The sequence below is a fragment of the Pseudorca crassidens genome, chromosome 8, assembly GCF_039906515.1.
Source record: "Pseudorca crassidens isolate mPseCra1 chromosome 8, mPseCra1.hap1, whole genome shotgun sequence".
In the NCBI taxonomy this organism is placed as follows: Eukaryota; Metazoa; Chordata; class Mammalia; order Artiodactyla; family Delphinidae; genus Pseudorca; species Pseudorca crassidens.
The window spans coordinates 98,151,080-98,168,861 of NC_090303.1; the positions used below are offsets into that span (position 1 = coordinate 98,151,080).

The window sequence follows — 17,782 nt, forward strand, 5'->3', positions numbered from 1 at the left end:
TCCAAATGCCCACCCTGTCTTCTGAAAGCCAAATGAGATAGATGAGTTATAAGGCAGCAAATTGCCATGAAATTCTTTGTGTGTTTATTATGACTTTTATACTGTATTCTAAATTTGTGTTTAAATGTAAATCTCACTAATTGACCATGAGGTCATCAAGGGCGGGAACCATAGGCAAACTGAAAAAAAAAGAAAGAAAGAAAAAAAGAAAAAGATGGATGAAAGGATTTTCTTTTGAGAAAAAGGAATTTTCTTGGGACGTTTGTTCCTTAAGATCTAAACAGTAGGCCAACAACATCCGTGAGAATCTTTCATTTATCTGTTGCTGCCTTATAATTGTATCTGCCACTCCTTTTTTATTATCAGAAGATTTGAACATATTTTAAAGTCTGACTTCTCCTTTATACTGACTGCCGTGCATGCCTGATGAAATATAACAAATTGAACAGTGGTACCATTATTAAAACAATCTGATAAAAACCTGCAGTTGTGAGGTACACAAAAGATTATATTTGGTTTCTTCAGGGAATCAAAAGCGTTTCACATTTTGAATTATTTTCTGGAGTCTTTTTATGTGAATATACTATATTTTATCATGCAGAAATATTGTGTATCTTTTTTTTCTCTTGCTAAAGAGAGTGAGCAGGATATCTAAATAAATTGTTATTAAAGTATCAGGTTTTCACATATGACAGGATCCCCATAGAAAGAGGAACCACATTTTAATCAAAACTTGATTCGCTGATAATACATTTTTTAAATTTCTTATTCTCTAAGGAGATATTTTTTGCAAATAACCTCACATAAGAGTTTCCCAAATGTGGTGTGATTCACATAATTACAGGAAGTCTTCTCTTAACAGGATTCCTATCTGAGCAATTTCATTTACCACTGTCTCTTTAAATAATACCAGTCTCCCAACAACTGGGTTCACATTTCAGTCCAGGGCATTTGAACTGTAATTGCATAAAGTACAAACGTTGCTGCTGCTAGCGCTTCAGTTCACAGATACAGAAGTAACAGATGCTCATCAAGATCAGTAACCAATCATGTCACGTCTTTCAAAGTCAGGCGGTGACTGGTCACTGCACGCCTGTTACTCAGGTCCTGCAGGGACAGGGCCTCTGTGCTGCTGTTCTGGCCACTTAGAGCTCTCCGAATGCCTTGTGGCTAAGCCCATTTTGTTGCAACATCTATAAGTCTTTTGTCTTGTTTTGTTTATTGAACTGTTTTTACTATCGTTGCTTTTTTTTTACCATCATATTTTTTAATTGAAGTATAGTTGATGTACTATAGTATATGGTACTGGTGTATAATACAGTGATTCATAATTTTAAAGGTTATACTCCACTTATAGTTATTATAAAATATTGGCTATATTCCCCATATTGTACAATATATCCCTGCTACCCCTATATTGCCTCTCCTGTCTTCCCTCTCCCACGGGTAACCACTGGTTTGTTCTCTATATCTGTGAGTCTGCTTCTTTTTTGTTACATTCACAGGTTTGTTGTATTTTTTAGATTCCACATGTAGGTGTTATCATACCGTATAAGTCTTTTCAGCACGTGGTTATTAATAGGTTTGGGTTGCTCTAGAGTCTGGAAACTAAAATTACCGGGGATTGAAATAAATATTTTGTATCACTAAGAAGTTTCCAGGCTTTTTAACGTCCTCATTTGCAAGTTTCTTGAAGCAAGAATCTGCTCTTAACCAGGAGAAAGTGATTGTAGCATTTGCCAAAGATCGTGTAATTGTGTAAAAAGCAGTTTTATGGAACAAGTTAATGTTTTCTTACGCTCCCATGTATTATCAAGGAAAGGGAAATGCATCATGACTGACTTTTTTAGAGGCCTTCTTTTTTCTTTTTCTAATCTCTGAGCCAGTTTATTTTAGGTAGAAAGGAGAAAATGAAATTTGGTTTGTGAAGCAAATAGTACATTGCATTTGTCCTCCTGATTAAAAACGTGTAGAAAAAATTTTTCAAATAATCTTGAAAACTGTCACAGGAACAACTCCTAAAGGAATGATTCCTCACAAATTCGCCATCTTGTGATTCTGCTATGATTTGGGAAAATGCACAATGCACTCATTCCTAATTTTAATTTGTCTTGGAATCTTACTCCAAATTAATACCTACATGATATGTGATGCATATCCCTATGTACATGTATAACTTCTTAATTTCATGCAATTGATAACCACTTTAACAAAGCAAGTTTCGCAACTTTCTTAATATTTCCACTGGGTATTCAGCTTCTTTAAGAAAATACTGAGAAATAATGATAAAGATAAATGTAGTAATTTATGTTTTCTTTTCTCTAAGCAATTCATTCACTGAGAAAAATGTGTATTTTTTCTTTTCAACCAGAAGATAGCAGAGGACGCTCTGTACGTACCCAATATTTTTTTTTTTGTGGTACGCGGGCCTCTCACTGTTGTGGCCTCTCCCGTTGTGGAGCACAGGCTCCAGACGCGCAGGCTCAGCGGCCATGGCTCACGGGCCCAGCCGCTCCGCGGCATGTGGGATCCTCCCGGACCGGGGCACAAACCCGTGTCCCCTGCATCGGCAGGCGGACTCTCAACCATCTGCGCCAGCAGGGAAGCCCCCCCAGTATTTTTTCCTGAATGTTAGAATCTTAGTCTCTTCAGTGAATTCTACCCCTGCTAACTATGCCCTCAAGTTACCCCTTACACGTTTTTCACTCAGGCTCATCTCAAATCCGTGTATCAGGCAGTGGTCAAATTGGCATGAGTACAAGGATTTAATGTGTAAATTCAACAGTATTCAGAGATGTATTAAATGGGCAAATCAGTTTTCAGTGACTACTTTAACAATGGATGACCTTTAAATGGTAATGACTTGGGTTGGATTCAAACCAGTGACGTAAAAGTTTAAGGTCCTGAAGTCCATTACTAATCTGCTGAGACATCTCAGGATGCACAGAATCACTGACTTTAAAATGCCTTAAAACTGGTCAGAGATGACATCATAGCCAGAAGACGAGGAATGTATTTTTCAGGTTCCTGGAGACGGCGGGCACATTCGTGTTTTTCATCTCTAGTTACTGTCATCTCAGCGGTCTTATCTAGTCTCCTACACTCCCTGTTGTCTTGTAGAAATACTTTTCTGTCAGAGTTTATGCTTTCATATGATAAACATTTACATCGAGGCCTGTCACAGTTGCAAGCATTTAAGATGCATTTAGAAAATGCACCTTCGTGTTACATTTGAATTGACATTTTCCCTGCATAAAAATCTTCAAAACGTATACCAATAAAGGCCAACATCTTAAAAGCTGGCCTCCTTTTATGCTTAATAAGAGTTATCCTTTAGGAAATTGCATACGCTTCTAATCAGCACTGGCTAATTGTAGGTGCTTTCAGCCAGAACATGCAATGGGACACACAATAAGCAAACTGAAGAAATGTTTAATTGCATGTGCAATTTTAACGTATTGTCAAGAGGGAAAATTGAAAGGATGAAAACAACCATTTTGACTGTGGTTAAGAAAGAATTAAAATATATCCGGAAGAGTGTGGACCCTCAAGGAACAAACCTCAGTTCAAACATTGAGCTGTCTGACCTTGGACAAGTCACCTAGTTACTTTAAGCATCAGTTTTCTCCTTTGTAAAATGGGATCATCGTGCTTTTATTGTAAAGTTGTGGTGGGGAAATGAGATAGAAGCTCTAAATCACCTAACGCGGTGTAAGTCATATGACAGCTACTCTAGGAAGTGATGGCTATTATGACTATTCATATGAATATTAATCACCTTGATGCTCACCCTACCATAACATCAAAATGTAATCCTTTGTTTACCCTACATTTAACCAGTCACTATGGTGTAAAACTGCTATGAAACACATTATCCATCATACTCACCAATGTGCCTTCCATTGAGCTCTAATATACAGTAAAAGAGCTCTGAACTTGAAATCAGGAAAGTGAGTTTTAATTCTGGTCTTGTTGTTTACTCATGTGATCTTGAGCAAATCATTTAACATCTGTGAACCTCAGACTTTTTAGCTATAAAACAGAGACCTACTTCATGAGGTCATTGAAAGAGTTACATAATATGAAAGAAGGTAGCATTGTGCTTGACATTTTAGGGACTTAATAGTGTTTAATTAATGCTAATAAATTGCTTCCAAATGTAGTAAGTGCCTTCAGAAATTTATATTTGGAATTAAGTCTGTTTTCTTTTACAATTTGATATATTTTTTATGCCAATGCTTTGAGTTAGTTGTCTTTTTTAAAAAACTTTTATTTTATATTGGAGTATAGTTGATTAACAATGTTGTGATAGTTTCAGCTGCACAGCAAAGCGACTTAGCCATACATATACATGTATCCATTCTCCCCCAGACTCCCCTCCTATCCAGGCTTAGTTGTCTTTTTTTGGGCATTGTTTGCCAAAAAAATTCTGCAAACAGAACTAATTTATTCAGTCCACTTTCTGTAATCCATTAGAATTGTTTCCTCATATTCTCTATATGTATTTTTGAGTTTTCCTCTTTTAATTTTCTCATTGCATGTGAGTTCTTTTTATTGGAAATGGTTAAGGTATAAATTATTTCTAAGCTAACCTAGGCTCCAGGGTCCTTAAAAAGGAGAAAGGTGTTGGAAATCATAGATTTAGTTCCCATTCTACCATTATGACCTTTGACTAGTCACCTCCACTCTCTCACCTGTTGTTTTCTCACCCATCAAATGATGATGTTGCTGATGTGACTATTTTTATCAATATTAAACAAAATTCTGAGCAATTAAGTACATTTTTAAATTACAAAGTAGGGTTACTATATTAAAGAATGCCGGAATAAAGACATCGGTAAACATGAAGTTTGAATATTTATACCCTGGTTTTATGAAGCTGAAAATAACATTTTGAGTTTAGGGAAAAATTAGATACTTTAAGAAAATAATTAGAAAGGTAAGTGTTAATGTAAAAAAAAAACAAGTGATGAAATTAAAACTCAGATCCCCCAGAGAGCTGAGGAAGAGAGCTACTGTTTGTAAGGAATAAAGAAAATACTTTTTCTATGAAAGTAGTTGGAGTAGTGTATAAACAATAATTTCATTTTCAGTATCTAGATTTGCATGGATCTCCACGTATTCCAACACTATTTCTTGAAAAGACTATCCTTTTTTCATTCATGTGTTTTTACTCCTTTGTCAGAGAACAATTGACTGTATTTGCGAGTCTATTTCTGGGCTGTCTATTCTGTTCCGTTGGTCTATTTGTCTATTGTCTGCTTGTTCACCAATACCACACTGTTTTGATTACTGTAACTTTATAATGTCCTGAAATCAGGTACTGTGAGTCCTCTAACTTTTTCAGAAATATTGTGTTGGTCATTCTAGGTCTTTTGTTTTTCCATATAAACTTTAGAATCAGTTTATCAGTATCCACACAATAATTTACTGGGAGTTTGGTTGGGATTGTGTGTAATCTGTAGATCATATTGAGAAGAAAGAAGATCCTAACAAGACTGAGTCTTCCTACCCATGAGAATGGAATATCTCTGAATTTATTTTGTTCATCTTTGATTTATTTCATCAACATTTTATAATTTTTCTCATATAAATCTTGTATGTATCTTGCTAGGCTTCTACCTGAGTATCTTATTTTTCATGTGCTAATGGAAATTGTTTTGTGTTTTTAATTTCAAATTCTAATTGTTCATTGCTGGTATATAGGGAAGCATTAACTTTGGTATATTAACCTTGAATTCTGCAACCTACTGTAATCATTTATTTGTTCCAGGAGTTTGTTGTTGTTGTTGTTGATTCTTTGGAATTCTCTACATGAACAATCATGTCATCTACATACAAAGACAGTTTCCATTTTTCCTTCCCAATATGTGTAACTTTAATTTCCTTATCTTATTGCATTAGCTAGTTGTTCCATTCAATTTATAATGTTGAATAGGAGTGGTGACCGTCAACGTCTTTGTCTTGCTATCCATCTTAAGGAGAAAGCATTTCGTTTCTTGACATTTCGTATGATGTTAGCTGTAGGCTTGTGGTTTTTTTTGTTTTTTGTTTTTTTTGCGGTACGTGGGCCGCTCACTGTTGTGGCCTCTCCCGTTGCGGAGCACAGGCTCCGGACGTGCAGGCTCAGCGGCCATGGCTCACGGGCCCAGCCGCTCCGCGGCATGTGGGATCTTCCCAGACCGGGGCACGAACCCGTGTCCCCTGCATCGGCAGGCAGACTCTCAACCACTGCGCCACCAGGGAAGCCCAGCTGTAGGTTTTTGTAGACATTCTTTATGAAGTTGAGGAAGGTGCCATCTATGCCATGTTTGCTAAGAATTTTTATCATAAAAGTGTATTGGCTTTTCAGTCTTTATTGACATGATTACACGATGCAAACTATTACATTTAGAATGGATAAACAGCAAGATCCTACCATATAGCACAGGGAACTAGATCCAATCTCCTGGGATAAACCATAATGGAAAAGAATATTAAGAAAAGAAGGTATATATGTGTATAACTGAGTCACGTTGCTGTACAGCAGAGACTGGCACAACGTTGTAAATCAACTATATTTCAATTAAAAATAAATAAATAAAAGATTTTTCTGTTTTCGCCCATTGATGTGATAGATTACACTAATTGATTTTGAGTATTGAACCAAACCTGCATAACTGGAAAAAAGTCCCCCTAGCCATGGTGTATAATTCTGTTTATACACTGCTGGATTGTATTTGCTAATATTTTGTTGAGGATATTTGCATTTATGCTCATGAGAGGTATTGGTTAGTAATTTTCATTTCTTGGAATATCTTGGTCTGGTTTTGGTATTAGGGTTATATTCATCTCATGAAAGGAGTCTGAAATGTTCCATTCTCTTCAGTTTTTTGGGAGATTTTGGAGATTTTGAGAGGATTGGTATTAATTCTTTTTTTCAGTGTTTGGCAGTACTCACCTGGGAATCCATATGGTGCTGGGCTTTTCTTTGTTGTGAGGCCTTTGATTAATGATTCATTCTCCTTATTAGTAATTGGTCTGTTCAGATTTTCATTTTCTTTACGATAGGTTGTATGTTTCTAGAAATTTGTCCATTTTTTCTGGGTTAGTCAATTTGTTGGCATGTAATTGTTCACAGTAGTCTTTTATGTTCCTTTGTATTTGTCTGATATCAGCTGTAAGGTCTCCTCTTTCACTTATACTTTTGTCTTTTTTTGTTGTTGTTTTTGGTAAGTCCAGTTAAAACTTTCTCTGTTTTATCTTTTATATTGTCTTTTTATGCTCTATCTCATTTATTTCACTCTAATGCTTGTTATTTCCTTCCTCCTGCTACTTTAGGCTTAGATTATTTTTTTTTCTAGTTCCTTGAAGTATAAATTTAGGATGTTCCTTTCAGCTCTTTCTTTTTACTTAATGTAGTCGTTTATTGCAATGGATTTTCTTCTTAGAACTGCTTTTGCTGTATCCCATAAGTTTTGGTATGTTATATTTTCATTTTCATTTGTCTCAAGTTCATTTTTATTTACCTTTTGATTTTTTTCTTTGACCCATTGGTTATTCGTAGCATGTTGTTTAATCTGAGATGGGAAGATCTTTCTGTTGTATTCCCATGATTATACAGTAGTTCTGTTGATGTGTAGTTAGGTTTAAGTGGAGAGGAAGCATTCTGTAGTCCACTGATTAGGTCTCAGTCTTCTAGTGGGCATAAGCACCTGGTATGTGACCTTCACAAGTACTTTTCCCCCCTTATGTGATACGGGAAGACCAGAGGTGGCTGAAATCGGTAATTTCTCTTCCACCATGTGGAAGACTAGAGGAGGCTGGACTTGGGCATTTCTCTTCGCCAAGACTGGTTTGGCTGTAGTCAAACCCCAGTCTTAGGGCCAGGTAAGTCTAGGCTAGGCCTATTTTAAGGAGTACATAATGTTCTGGTTGTTTTTCAGAATTTTTACTTTTCCTTTTCCCCTGCTGAAAGCACAAGGATTTTATCCCACCTTTATTCTGAAAACCTGGTGGTCCTCCCAGAGGTAAATCTCATGAAAGTGTGGGTGCCTCCTCCCAAGGCTGGGCCCCCAAGGATTTTTGGCTCTGAAGCTAGTCCACACTGTGTCTCCAGTAATTAGTCAATTACTCTTTATGTTCTCCTAGGGGTTGCTGGCTCCAGCAGTGATTTCTATTCCTGGTATGTTGTGATTCACTACATTTGCCTCTCTCTGCTTTGCCTGGTGACCTCAATTCTCTGATTAAGCTAAGAAGCATTACTGATTTTTTGTTTGTTCAGTTTTGTTCTTGTGAGGACTAGATTAATGATTTCCAAGCACTTGACATGTCTGAGCAAACTAATCTTTTTTTTTTTTTTTAAATAAGTTTGCAACAACTGGATAACACTTCAGTTTTCTGAGAGTCTGCTTTCAGGAAGCCCAATGGTACATAAAGACATAGTACCTGTATGTTTATAAAAATTACATCTGACAATGAAAAAGTCACCTCTCTCGGGAGTAAAAATACATTGTGCCAGGCATTCAAAGGAAGGTTTTAAAGAATAAGAGGTCAAAGACATATTTACATATTTGTATCTTTAATGCATCTTTGATTGCAATAGCTATGTGTTTCTATAGAAAAGAAACTATAAAATACCAGTCTTTGTTTATCTCGAAATCTCGTTAGTTAGCTCTGCATGCAGGTAGACCACCATCAATGGACACCCACAAAGTCTGCAGTCCAGCGGGGGGATTCCTGTAGCACAATGCAAAACTAAGATACAGCCCATCAAATACTGCACACTGAGCATATGCTTGCAAGCCAGCCAATGATAAGGATCGCAATATCCTCTAAGGAAAATTAGGAAGCATACCTAAAATTACACTGGCCTTATCAAAGAAATCCGAGGGCAGTGCAAAATCCAAAAAGGATATGCACAAAAAATTGCTTAGGTTCTACTTAGTATCACTTACCTGAATAATATGGAGTCAAGGCTCTGGGGGAAAAAAAAAATGTAGATTAAACGAGGACTTTTTTTTTTTCCTAAGCAATTTTATCACCATTTTGTTCTTTAGAGGAAAAAATAAACAAGGCCAGGGGCTTATCTGATGGCAGCAGTGTTATTCTTTAGCTAGACAGTTGTACAGGGCTGATAGCTGGTATGCTTCAGGAAATCTCTATTCATTACTTAAATATTTTTCTCAATGTTTGGTGAAGCCACTAACCCTAGTCCCCCAGATGTTCCTTGCTGCTTAGCCATCCATGGAGGTCTCCTCAAAGCGCCTGGGCTATTTGAAGCTGTGGGTAGCACTTAACGGTCACAGTACTGCCACCACCCTACTCTCACGTTTGTCATGCTGGGCCAGGGTCCATGCTCTACTGGTTGTCAAATATTTGGAATATCATCCTTTAAACTGTGGAAGAAGCAGACTGTGATGTCTGCACTATGATGTATGATGTCAAGAAACTTCCTTCCCATCTTTAAAAATTATTTTAATGGTTTAACCTATAGCCTGGGGTGCTATTTAGAGCTTAATACCTTTAATTTCAATCCTGTAGTGATTAGGATACAAATGGTATCATTGAGTATGATTTTAAAATATTGGATATATGTAGAATTGATTCTGAAGTAGAACTAATAGGATGATATATACTCTGGTATCCGATTGGCAGATTTATTCTGAAGTTGAGAAATTCGTAGGTTTGAAAGTAACCCATCCCCAGATTACTCTTTCCACCAAGTCTTACAAGCATGAAAGAGATGGCCTCTCATATCCAATCAGCAAGCAATCCAGTGAACTTGAGTGGAAAAACTACAAGATGTACGTGTGACCCACCTGGAAAGTATGAAAAAAGTAACATTTGAGTTGAATTTCTTGTCACAACAAAGTGACAACAAGAGACAGGGAGAAGGGTGAGCTGAAGAGTGAATTAATCATTTTGAGGAAGATTTGCTTTTTATTACATATTTAATTTTGAAGAAAAGTAGCTATGTTGTATTTTCTTTGAAAGCAAGTAAGGCAGATCTTTTTCTTTTTCATTGTGAAACAACAACACAAACTCTAATTCATATCAAGTAATTTTTCTTGAATGCAAGTTCTAGAGAAACCATTCAAGTTGGTATCCACTTATTCCTACATCTGTGCACTTTACTACCTCTGAAGCATTGAATCAAAATAGATGAACATAAATCAGGAAATGTCTATTAATTGCAGAGCATTGCAAACTTATTTAGAAAGAGTTCTATTGAGAAAGATTTTTCTATACTCTAAATCAGAGCTGTCCAACAGAATCTCTGCAGTGGTAGAAACGTTCTGTATCTGCTTTATCCAGTATAATTGCCAATAGCCACGTGTGGCTCTTGAGGGCTAGAAATTTGACTAGTGTGACAAGGGTCTGATTTTTAAATTTCATTTAATTTTTCATTATCTTAAATTTAACCCTTCACATGCCTAAGGGCCTCTCACCGTTGTGGCCTCTCCCGTTGCGGAGCACAGGCTCCGGACGCGCAGGCTCAGCGGCCATGGCTCACGGGCCCAGCCGCTCCGCGGCATGTGGGATCTTCCCGGACCGGGGCACGAACCCGTGTCCCCTGCATCAGCAGGCGGACTCCCAACCACTGTACCACCAGGGAAGCCCCCACCATATATTTTTGAACTTTAGTCATCTGGTAACCCATTTACCCAGAGTCTCCCATTTCTGAATGATTATTAATAGTGTCAGAATTTGTATTTAAAAAGTAATGGTTTTGCATGTCTTCCATTTTAATTTTCAGATGCCTGTTTTTAACGTCCTTGAACATACTAAGCATCATATGTAGACAATACTGAAAACTTCAAAATTAAGACAAATTTACTTCCATCCAAGTAATATATGCATTGACCACGTTGCTAACATACCCCAGGAAAGCTTGGCTGTTTCTCTTACATCATACTGATAGTGTCTGTCTGTTTTTATGTGAAACAAATCTTCAAGAGAATCTTTAAAAACAAAGATTTATTTTTTCTCACAAAGCAAGTTATCCTTCCAATAAATTCTGAATTCATGATTGTTATAGGAGAGGACGCAGAGTCAGCAGATGCATCTCTGCTTGTAAGACATCCTGTACCTCTTGTGCACTAACATTTAGTCAATGAATAGGAACTTCAGTAACACAATTATTTTCAGTGCTACAGACAAATCAACATCCTAAACGGAAATAAGCCACGTGGCCTCAACAAAGTGAAACAGAGGCAACAGACATTTCTCTGGAAGGAATTGCAGGAGGGCTGGTTAAGCGTAATAGCATCATGGCATGACTGCTTTATTTGGTTATGTCTACAAAGAAGGTAGAACTCAAACCAAGTAAACTATTTTTAGAACTAGTAACTCTATCATCCTTAAGTCCAGCAAAACAAACATCTATGGTCTTAAATAGGCTTCAAACTCATCTTTATCCGTTTTTTTTCTTGTATTTACTTTACCTCTGTTCTTGTTCTATTTGTCTTTCAATTTCTCTCTCCTTTCTTTGCTCTAAGTCTCTCATTATTTTTATTTTCTTCTCTGATCAACTCCCTCCATCAGTGCTTTCTTTCATTTCATCCTCAAATATTTTAAGTAAGAGACTTCTATAGGTCATATGTCCATCCATTTGGACTGTTAGGTGAATCATATTTCAAAATTGCCTTTGAAAAAATTAATTGATACAAGAAGTTGGAGCTCTAAAGAGAAGGAAACTGTCAAATAATAAATACATTTTATACCCTGCAAGCATGGAGACAGAATATTTTTGCATTGACACACATGGTCAATTTTAAAGTATGTCATTTCCACTCACTGTAAAAATTACTTAATTATGCCAGCAGTCTCCAGGGTGCCACATGCATTGTAAGCTTAGCCTCACTGCCCATTCCCAGAAATTATGTTATATTATATTCTAGTAATGATATATGGGGCAGGGGAATGAAAAATGTTTCAGATAACATGATTTGGGATGGAAATCTGATAAATGCAGATACTAATTTATTATATAGAATTGTGAATTTAGAGGGAATCTTAGAACTCATCATTTGACAGATGAAGAAGCCGATATAGTGATAGACTGAGTGACTGTTCAAGGTCAGACTGTAATTAATAGAGAGATCCTAAGTCCATGTTATTATCAGACTCTTACAAATAGTGTATACTTAAATGTAAACTGGGTCCTGTGTTTGCCAAGTAAGCTAGAGCAGCAGTCCCCAACCTGTTTAGCACCAGGGACCAGTTTCATGGAATACAATTTTTCCACGAACGGGGTGGAGATGATTCAGGCAGTAATGCGAGCAATGGGGAACGGCAGATGAAGCTTAACTCGCTCGCCACTCCACTCCTGCTGTGTGGCCTAGTTCCTAAGAGGACATGGACCAGTACCTGTCCGTGGCCCGGGGGTTGGGGACCCCTGAGCTAGAGAACACGAAACTAATGTACGGTTAGTTGGTGTCAAATATTCCCCTCATCTTACATATGTCAGGTTGGCGGAAAACAGTCAAGGGCAGTCAGGGAACTTTGAGTAACTGACAAGGTGGAAATTCAGTCTGATTCTTTATTAGGATATTAGGCTAGAAACACCCTCGAACCCTATCTAGGTATTGTCTGTTGACTCAAGGTAAGCGAAATCCAAGCATAAATATGGACTCTGAGAGTGGGGGAGAAATGTCACCAAAAGCTCCTTTCCTGGCAACCTTTCTTTAAAAGTGCACTTCTTGGGACTTCCCTGGTGGTGCAGTGGTTAAGAATCTGCCTTCCAATGCAGGGGACATGGGTTCAAGCCCTTGTCCAGGAAGCTCCCACAGGCCGTGGAGCAACTAAGCCCGTGCACCACAACTACTGACCCCGCGTGCCGCAACTACTGAAGCCGGTGCGCCTACAGCTCATGCTCTGCAACAAGAGAAGCCACCGCAATGAGAAGCCCATGCAGTGCAACGAAGAGTAGCCCCTGCTGGCCGCAACTAGAGAAAGCCTGCGTGCAGCAACGAAGACCCAACGCAGCCAAAAATAAATAAATTCATTCATTTAAAAAAATAAAAGGGGCACTTCGTTCTACCTAGGTGATCAGATCCCTAAAACTTCTGGGATGTAAAATGCTGAAATTTTCTCATGAAAATGGTCAGCTGCTGTCCACTGAGCTGAGAGGAGGGGCCTCTCAACAGCAAGGATTTGATGATTTGATTGGGAAGGACCCTTGTTCCCTTGGTAATCTCATGATTTTAAGATGCTCAAACATTACCCTTGTGGTAATGCTTCAATAAAAGATTTGAGCTAAAAAGCTTTTAGGGTGAGGTGTTGACCTCAGTCTCAGTGTATTAACTAACGTCATCCATTTAGATAGGACAGAGAAACACTTGACGTTTGGGGCAAATAGTTCTTTGTTGCGGCGGTTGTCTTGTGCATTGTAGAATGATTAGCAACATCCCTAGCCTCTGAATGCCAGTTACAACCCTACTGGTGACAACAACCAGGAATATTTCTAAATATTGCCAAGTCTTCCCCAAGGAGTCAAATCTCCCCGCGCTGAGAGCCACTGTGGTAGAGGAATGGATGTGAAGTCACCTTTGTGTTGTACCTGCTGTGTTTCATGTATTCTGTGGGTGCTGGTGATGCACTGGTGACCAGAACAGAAATGCACCTGCCCTCAGGTATATAGCATAGTGATTAAGGCAGGCATTAAGCAAGTAAATAAATACAAAGGACTAATTGTAATAAGTAAGTGAGATGAAGGAAAAGAATGAGGTCCATGGAAGATCTTCTCAGCCTGGATGGCCAGAGAAAGGCCATCTGGGCAAGTTTTGAAATCTGAAGAATGAGTGGGATTTATCTAGATGATTTGTTGTAGGAAAATCAATTTCAGGAGGAGGGAAGGCCGAGGGTCTGGAAAGAGTTTGATGCAATAGAGGAATCATAAAAGTTCAGATGGCCAGAGCGGAATAAGTAAGGGGAACAGTGACGCAAGCTGAGGCTGGGGAGAGAATCAGGGCCATAATCTTACAGATTCATGCATGTCACACTAATAAATTAAGAATTTATTCTAAGTAAACCGAGAAGCCATTGAATGTCCAAATTCTGGATGCTTGAGATTCAAATGCATTAAGTTCCATTGCCTGGAAGTACAAACTGCAAAATCCAATGGTGGAGCTTTGGGATAACCTAGCAAAGTGCATCCTTGAAATGAAAGTCACCCTTGTAAAAGTTGGCAAGCCTGACTCTATGTGAATTCAGAAATTTCAGGAATTATTCTATATAATCTGTTGGGGTAGCGGTGACATGTTTCATGTCTTTCTTGGTAGCCATTGGTGCTTTCCCTATCAGGTTCATTTCTAGAAGCCAAGATCAAGAGCTAGTGGGTGTACCTGGATTCTGTAGGGGGAGGCCCATAAGTTAACAGGATATTAATAAAACTTCTGCTTCTACTCTTGGCCACCTCATATGCCTGCAGAGACCAAGGCAGGAAGGCTGGTTCACGCTGGAACGCAACGTTGGAGGAATAAGAGATGCACGAAAGCAAGGGAGAGGAGGGGGAGAATTATGGATTGAGATCAAGATTGGGACACAAATACAAAAGCTAACAACCACCCTTGACAGACAAAAAGAAATGTGGTGGAGGGATCCTCAGAATTGAGTCTCAAAGGAACTTAACAGTTGCTGCTTGAAAGTTGTTGCATTGATCCCACAAGTGGGGCAAATGTATCCATGGGAAAGTACAGAACAAGGGGCCTGGCTCTCTCCATATCTCCCTCCTGTTGACGCGGATTTTAAATAAGGTTTGAAATTAGCCATCAGAACTATGTCTTCCCTGTACACACAGAGACCTTACTAAGTAAGCAAAATCGACTGCCGTCCACTCTTTGTAGTTTTTTTGTCGTTTTAATTAGTTTTATTTCGTTTTTTGATATAGCAGAGAAGGGATGGGGAGTATATGGAAAAGTTTCTATCTTTTCTAGGGGCACCTGAGCCATTGTCTGGGGACGTCCCTTCCCCTCAGCTTCACTAAGGCAGTTTTGTTTCTCTTTTCTACTCCCTTATTTTATTTGGCCTTTTACATGTAATTTACACTTTAAAGGTTTTGTCTCGAGACAGTGGTCATTGCAGACGCTACTTAGCGTCATCGCTAACTTGGAATCAGCGACCACTGGAAAGCTCTCAAGACTATGTCACAAGATTATAGGATAGTTCAGGATAAAGGGCTAGGACTCCTCACTCGATATAGGTCCATATCTAGCTAGTCTTGTCGTTGGGAATCATTAGTCAAGTGAAAAGCTGTCCCATTGGCCAATAACAAAGCACTGCAGACTGAGCAAAAGTTCAGGTGTCCACCTGGTTCCCTGGGTGTTGACTGCCCACTAATCCTTCACCCGGTGATCTCCTCTGTCACATCATGTCTCAGTATAGGAAGGACACAGAGGTTGGCACGATATAATCACTGCTCCTCTTAAAAAGATCTTACATATGTATTACATATGTATAATATATATATAATTATCTATTATCTATCCAGATTGAAAAGATTCTGTATATTTTTTATAAATATATATATATTATATATATATATATATATGCAGAAGATGGAAAGGATAAAAAATGCATGATACCAAAATATAGAGGAGGAAGATAAAAGATAATCATTTGGGGGTATTTGAATTGGGTGTTTGATTAAGATTCCCCCCTCCCCCAAAGCTGTGAAAATACTTGGAGAAACAGACCAATTTGTATAAAAGTGTTACCCTTAAAAAAGTATTAATAATTGATCGTTCTGCCGTCCTGTGTGCCAGTTTCTTTCCTTTAAAAAAAAAAAAATTCCTCCTATCACTAGAATTCTGATCAGCTTTTTCAATTTAAGATAAAATAGGTAACCTAACATTCACAGCACATCTTGGTCAAAATTGATTATAAACAAAGTGTTTTCTTCCCCAAATTACACCTTACTTAATTTTTAGAATTTACCTTTCGCTTTTTACCCCTTTCTGTCACTGAATTCAAAAGTCTTCACTCTGACTTCATAATAATATATTTTAGATAATCTTCTTGGGATTTTTTTGTGCTGCCTTTATTTTGTCTGTTGGTTCACTTTTTTCTTTTAATGTGTACACATCCCCGTGATGTTGATTTCTTCAAGCTGACCTGTGGTCCCTGCCTTCAAAGTTATTGCCAGAGATGAAATGCCCTTCCTAACCTTCAGCTTGAATATCACTCGCCTCTTTGAAGTACTTCATTTGGTTTTCAAAACTAAAACTTGTAAGAAAGCTCAGACTTTCAGGACCCTAAATACAACATCAGGAATGCAAGAGGGAAAAAAACCATACAGACATACACAAAAGGATACAGTACAAAATACTCAAAGAATTAACAGAATGAGAAAAGGAGGCGTTAAATTCACATCAAACAAAGCTTTGAACATTAAAGCAAATGAAAGTGAAGGGAAGAAATCTATAAGGAAAGCAAACAGTCACTGCTTCCTGACAGCTGCGGTTATTCATTAGTATTCCATCATTTGCGCTAAATGCCCCATCAATACTTTTGCTTCTCTGGCAGGCCATGTGCTTTGTAGCTTGATTTTTTTTTTTTTTTTTTTTTTTTTTTTTGCGGTACCCGGGCCTCTCACTGCTGCGGCCTCTCCCGTTGCGGAGCACAGGCTCCGGACGCGCGCTCAGCGGCCATGGCTCACGGGCCCAGCCGCTCCGCGGCATGTGGGATCTTCCCGGACCAGGGCACGAACCCGTGTCCCCTGCATCGGCAGGCAGACTCTCAACCACCACGCCACCAGGGAAGCCCTGTAGCTTGCTTCTTCATGGGAAAGGATTCAGCTTGTCGTCGTGTTTGTCACTGCTGCCCATAACGACTACCCTGACAGTGTCTATAAGCTGTGCTGGCTCTAGAGAAGGTGGAGAATTTTTCTTCCCCAGATCCCGGTTCTTACCCCAGCATCTCCCCTGCAATCCGCTGTTCACAGTGTTGTCACTTACGTTGATTCTTCCTGCATAAAATGCTGGAAGAGCTAATTTTATTTTGTTTTCGAATTATAACAAATTCCTTTCCAGTGTGACTCCAGCCTGGATTTCCTGCTCATCCTTTGTGTCCATCACAGCATAGAGCTTAGGAGAGCTTGGTTAGAACCCAGGCTCTAGACTCAGGAGATGTGAGCTGAATCCTGGCTCTGTCGGCCACTTGCTCAGTGACACTGGACAGGTGACTTTAGCTCTCAAGACTGCACCTCCTATCCGCGGAGCTAATAGCCAGCCCCAAGGGTGGCTGTAAGAAAAAATGAGCAAGTGTATATATATAAAGAGTTAGCTTGGGGCTTCCCTGGTGGCGCAGTGGTTGAGAGTCCGCCTGCCGATGCAGGGGACACGGGTTCGTGCCCCGGGAAGATCCCACGTGCCGCAGTGCGGCTGGGCCCGTGAGCCATGGCCGCTGAGCCTGCGCATCCGGAACCTGTGCTCCGCAACGGGAGAGGCCACAACAGTGAGAGGCCCACATACCGCAAAAAAAAAAAAAAAAAGAGTTAGCTTGTTACCTGGAGGTTGGAAGATACTGAAATATAATTTGTTGAATGAATGGGACAGAGTAGATATGAACAAATCTGGCTCTTATTATTAGTACTCTCTTTTATGATTGCTCTTCTCTCCTCTGGAATGCACTTCTCCATCTGACTCATCCATTAAGATCTGTCTCAGCCTCCACTCGAAACCCTTCCTTGACTCACTGTCACTCATTCCTTGTCCCTTCAATCGCAGTGTCTTGTGTGTGCTTCATTATACAACCTGTTACACTGCCTTTGACTGCACTGCACGTCTGGCTGTTCTCCTAG

The 17,782-nt window shown here is 39.0% G+C and overlaps 1 protein-coding gene across 3 annotated transcripts in view; it reads left to right on the top strand.

Moving 5' to 3' along the window:
• Nucleotides 1-17,782, top strand: part of CNTNAP2 (contactin associated protein 2) — a 2,029,937-nt gene that overhangs the window by 529,038 nt on the left and 1,483,117 nt on the right. The window lies entirely within an intron of this gene.